This window comes from Cinclus cinclus, chromosome 18, assembly GCF_963662255.1.
Source record: "Cinclus cinclus chromosome 18, bCinCin1.1, whole genome shotgun sequence".
Classification (NCBI taxonomy): domain Eukaryota; kingdom Metazoa; phylum Chordata; class Aves; order Passeriformes; family Cinclidae; genus Cinclus; species Cinclus cinclus.
Window position 1 is genome coordinate 7,068,843 of NC_085063.1, and position 6,181 is coordinate 7,075,023.

Consider the following 6,181-nt stretch of genomic DNA (forward strand, 5'->3'; position numbering starts at 1 on the left):
CCCTGAAGCGTGCAAAACCTGGTGAGTGAAGCCCAGGGAACAACAGCACTAGAGAAGAGCACCAGGATGCACAGCACTGCTGGGGCTTCACACTTTTTCTGGTCTTACTCTTATTGCAGAGAAGGCTTATTTTAATGACTCATAGCTGAAAAAACATTAGTCACGTGGGCTGACGAAGATGGAACAAGGATCATATGGAACCTGGGGTGTCATCATTTCTCGTGGGGAAATCAGATGACTACTCCTCACACTGCCCACCAGCAAGCAGCAGGCAGGGCTGGCATCTCCGTCAGAGTGAAAGGGACCTTTTCCTCTTTCAGACATCAGTCATGGCACAAAGGGCACAGAGAATCCAGCAACCCAGTTGGTAACTGCTCAACTGCTCTGACAGACTGCTGCTCCCTGCTAGAACTGCGTGCAGGGTTCACAAACAGCGTCAAGGTTCATCCCACAGTCCTAGCAAAGGAAGAGGAATTTTCAATCTTGAACCTTTCTGAATTCCCTATAGGCAGAAAATCTACTGCAGAGAAAGCCCAGCCACAGTCAGGATTCCCAAACTGTTGAGAAGCTCCCAGATATACAGGCCAGGATGTGCAGTCCCCAAGGGACCAACTCGCTTGGCTCCCAGGATGTGGCCAGCAGAGCCCAGATACCAAACCTGCTCACCTGGAGAGGAGGACCAGCCACGGTGTTTGCTCCTTGGTTATGAGCTCAGGGGTTACAGGAGCCTTCCCTGGCTCCCACCAAACCTGCCCTTTGGCCAGACACTCTCATGCTAAGCCACCATTTGTGGGCAAAGGTGACACAGCTCACTCAGCTGCCACTGAGCCCATCCCTTATGGGGACCTGCTGTCCCACGCCAAGCCCTCCCTCCAGCTGGGAACCACGGGGCCCCTGGGATGTTCTCATGCTCCCCTGGGCAGGAAAGGGCAAAGGGCTCGAGGTCAGCCCTGTCCCAAACTCCCCAGGGACAAAGCACATGAAGCTCTGTCATCCAGAGAGAGGTGGGAGAGCAGCACCTTCCCCAGGGGACATGGCTGGACCCCATGGCAGTGGCAGGCATTGGAGGACAAGGAATGACGAGCACAGCAGGCAGAGCAAACCTCTGCCCCCTTCCCGTGCCCTTCCTGCAAGCACCAGTCCCTTGTGCCCTTGCTGCTCCACTCAACAGCTCTGCTTTAATAGCTGGAGGTTTTGTTTTTCCTGTGTGGCTGCTGGAGCAAAGCTTTCCTCCTGGTGCCCTGGAGCACAGAGAGCAGAGGAGAAACTCTGCCTGGCTCCAGCTGGGAAGAGGCACCAGCCAGGCGGGCAGGAAAGAAAGTGTTGTTTGTTTGGAGCATCCATAGCAATGGCTTGAACAGGCCATGAATTAGGTCTTGAATTCAATGTGCACTCTATAAGGGACTAACCCAAAACCCCATAGCTGGATCCTGCAAGGCTCATCAGCTTCTGCTATCACTCAGCTCCTTCCTCGCTCTACTTCAGAGTGAACCGATATTAGCATCAGTCCCTGGGACCCCATCCAGGCTACGCAGGCAACTTTCTGGGGCAGAAAAAAATGAATTTAGCAATAGGCTATACAGAACAAAAACCTCTCAAGTCCACATTGTGGTGTTTTCTGAGTCTGCTACACCATCTGGCAAAGGCACCTGAGGTCTGTGGGGACACTGAGCAGCAACTCTGGCATCACCAAGAAGTTTTTGTTTGCAGTCATACTTAGATTTTCTCCTCCGTCTCTACTCAAAATTGTTGTCTTCCAGCTGGACCTACAGCAAGGCCATAAATGTGGGGCAACTTTGATTTTATACCATGAACGACCTGTAAATGAGCTAGAAACCTAAATGCCTAACCTTCCCCAGAACACAATGAACAAACTGGCTTTGCAAAAACAACCCAACAAACAAAACACAGCAGCAAAAACCCCAAACACCAGCGTGTATGGTCATAGGGATACCTGGAGAACGGCGGGTGAAGGCTGGGAATGGGAAAGGGGTAGGACTGGGACATGGAAAGGCAGGACTGGGACATGGAAAGGCAGGACTGGGACATGGAAAGCCAGGACCACTCATCGCAGCGAAGCAACTGTGACATCTTGTGGTCACACTCTACTCAAGGAACTTGAAGTCTGGCTCATTTTGGTTATGAAATAAAATACTCTGTGGCTGAGACAGTTCTAAGGAGGAACACTGTGTCCTCCTGGGATGCTCCAAGGTGCCTTTTCCCACCCTGTGTCATTTCCAGATGGTATAAAAGGAATTTGCTTTCTTGACAAGCTTCTGTCTCTGTAGAGCTCAAGCTCTAAAATTTTCTAACATCACTGATTTTGACTTTTTAGCACTACAGGAGGAAACTGAGCCCCACATGCCCATGAGCAGCTTGCTGGAGCTGTGAGACAGCAAAGGATTCCATTGGCAGCACTGCCAAGAGGCAGAGCCTGCTTTTACCTGGACTAGGGACTGTACCCACAGGACAGAGGTTTTAAACTCGGTTCTGAGTGCAGACTGCAGTGTTTGGGGTGAGCCTGTGCCCAAACACCTGCAAGGTCAACCCATGGTGACAGTGTCACCTTGTCGTGGTGACAGGGATGGGATGGGGTGCAGTGCTGTACCCCAGGCAGAGGGTGGGGTAAATGAACTACACAGCTTAAGAAAATGGCTAGAGAAAGAAGATGAATGAAGGGCTAAAATAGAATGATTTAACTCTGAAGATAATTCTCCATGGCAGTATCATCAGCACCTGTTGATCACAGTTATTCTGCCCATTTGAGAAATTGAGGGTGTGGGAAAGATGAGCTTGATTAGGGGTGGTTCTTTGTTGGTTAAAATCACTTGCAAATGAACGATTTACAGTAACACAGAGCCAGATCATGTCTTCTTAGGTTACTACTATAGAAATATGGGAAAATCCCAGCAATATCCTAAAGGGAACCAAGGCTATCTAACCTGTAATAGCTGAATTCCCTATCATGCTGGACTTTCATTTGTTTCATGATTCTTTCCCTGCCTCTCCTGAAATTCCAGCATCACTGCTGAGTGCAAACTGAGGAGCACAGCTCTGGACTGTAAGGACCAGAGCCCCGTGCTGTAAGGACCCACGGAGCAGCTCCTCCGTGTGAACAGTTTGTAAAGCAGCTCGAATGCTTCTGGGATAAAAGACAACGACAAAATACTTTCCTACTATAAATAAACCAGAATTATTTTCCTCCAAGTGTCTCAGGAGAACATATGGATGTTGGTCCAGGACTGGATGGGGAACATCAAAGGAGTAAAGCTGAGATATTCTGGATGTTGAATTTCAATGCGTGAGTGGCATTTCCTGTTAATTAAAATTCACAAGGAGGCTGCTAATGTGAATGGCTTTTGTGATGGTTGTTGGATTTTTACATTCCTAGAGAAATGGTGCATAGGCAAGCAAAGTTCCTTTAAAATAACACAGTCAAAGTTATAGAAGGTCACTACAACACTTGAAATACTCTTTCCTGGGAATTTTCATATCTCTACACATATCACAGACCCTTCAAGACTAATGGGGTTGGTTTGCCATTAAAAGCTGCTTTTGGCAAATCTGAGTACTAGCAGCAGTAAATGGAAACAGGAATTATTCATGCAGGCCTGTTCACCTTTGAACCCCAGAAATACTAAATCTTAAAATCTCTGCTAAAAAAAAAGAAAAATTAAAACTCAAGCATGCCAGTCCTACTCTCACAGATGCCTGGGTATAAAAGACCAGAATTTGGTAATGCTGTTGTCCATATGCCTTAAATCAGATCCTCTGGGGAGCCCTGGGAAACAGAGGGGCTGCTGACAGAGCTGGCAAACAGGTCTTGGACTAAAGAGGTTTAGGATCCAGGTGCCTCTTACAGCTTTCCCAGGTGTGCCAAGGCCTGGTTGTGGACCTTGGGTAAATCACTGGTCCCCTCTCTGCCTCATTTTGTCGTGTTGGCACAGAGATCACAACCCTGCCCTGGCTGCATTTGTGAAATTCTTCCTGATCCCTGGATAGACAGTGCCACAGGCATGCCAGGACACTGGAAGTGATTTTTGAAACAAGCTCTGTGGCCTCAGCTCTGCTTTCAAGCCCAGGGAAAACCATCCTGGATCCAATCACCGAGGCTGCACCAAGTCAGAGCTGAGACCATAAACAAACCTGCCACCCCAACATCTGCAAGGGAGCTGGACTGGGTCTCACCCATTGGAACTGTGGGATCCCAAAGCCCTTGCTGCCTGTGCTCCAGGCTGCAGGGCCATTGGCAGCTCTGTCCAGTGGCTGATGAGGATTCCCTGCAGCAGCAGCAGTGGCTCCAGAGGCTCAGGGCAGTGGGACCACGGGCACAGCCTGTTCCTTGACCCCTCATTCCAGTTCCCTCATCCCTGTTCCCTCGTCCATATTCCCTGGCCCGGGACAGCAATCCCATGCTGTTCACAGACAGCTGGCTCAGAAAGCAAGCTGCAGGGAGCAATTGTCCCTTCCCATTCATCCCATCTTTGCTAAGGCATGATGAGGAGCATCCAAGTAGAACGACAGTGCCCAAACCCAGCACAGCCAAGCAGAACAGGGATTTGGGGTATGCTCAAAGGCTATTTGGCAGAGCTGCCCTGAGATGCTGGGCCAAGGGTTTTCCCATTGCTCTGCTGCTTAACAGGACTTAACTGCCCTCCTAGTCCTCCTGGGGAGCCACTGCCCAAATCAGGGATGAAGCTGGAGCAGGGGGAGGCTCAGGCTTTGCTTTTCTCCCCTCAAACTACAGAGCAAACAGGACCATGTGATGTGCTAACCAACGTGCTTTATTTTAAGTTTTTCACAATCATTAAGGATTTTGTTGGAACATTAAGGATTTTTTTTTTTCTTTTAACTCGATTGATCAAAGTTCCACATTCAATTGGTTTTGGCGATTTCGGTTCAACCCCCTCGAGTTTCCACCTGCCACATCATCCCAAGGTAACCCCCACAGGGTAACACCTGCAGCAGCAGCTGTGGCTTGTGAACATCTCCCTGCCAGCCCTCCCACCTGGGGGTTATCAGCAGCACAGGAGCAGGGGGATGCACTGGAACCCTACCCAGGCCAGTTCATCTTGTCAGCTCCACCAGTTTACATTGTCAGAGAAACCGGTCCCAGCACAGGGATCCAGTCACTGAGCTTCCATATGACAAGAATCAGATCCTTTATCATTCAATCATCTATTTCAATGACTGATTATTTAAGTTCAATATTTTATATTCTTACAGAAAATAAAATAAAAATAATCGGATAAAACGGTGATTAAAATCACTGTCAATTTCCAATGCTTTCATTGAAAGTACCCAAACAATCTGATTAAAAAAGATGTTAAGAATCAAAGCCTATTTTTAAGAAATGTCAATAATATTCCAATGCAACTTGTCCACTGACCTGTGACTCAGTGGGTCATTTGTGAGTGAGTCAATCTCACAAACCTAAGACCGGCCACAGTTACCAATGGTGAAACACCACTGATGTCCAAAGTTACATCAGAAATTAATTTGGTCCCAAAACCCTCATCCGTGTACTCAGTGCAAAGAACCAGGCAGCAATCGCTGTCCCGGGTTTTCAAAACATTGAACATGTTTGGGAACAAACTGTGGCCTTCCAGTTTCCAAAGCATGGAGCAATGCACCGAGTCCTACCTACACATCTCCTGAGTCATCCCTTCACACACAAACCTGAAGAAATACTCTTCATCCTCCATGAGAGAATTACTCATGAGATAGCAATGAGACCCCAGCCTTACACCCTGCCAGAAGCCCCCGGCCACGCCGCCTTCTCCCCGGCCAGATTCTGATACGCTCACTCACGTTGGGTTGCACATAAATAATCCAGTTGCCTCCACCCTGTTGCCAGGGCTGCTTTCCAAAACGAGGTAGGGTATCAGAAGCTAGAGCAGCAAGGCTCGTCAGCTCTCATGGGGGGACAGGCATCTACCCAAAGATGCTCCGTGCTTATGGGTTGTCCAGTTAACAACCACCTGTGACAGAAGGACTCTGGGAGAGTCGGATTGGTACCTCCAAAAGGTGGGGAAAGATCTCCAGAGAAAATAACAAATGGATGTTGTGACACTGACCAGAATTTCTAAAAATAAAATTAAACCAGAAGGTCCCACACAGTGTGAGTGGCCATGTGGCTTTTCCTCCTGCGCAAACTCGGACGATTCCAGTGCCCTAGTCC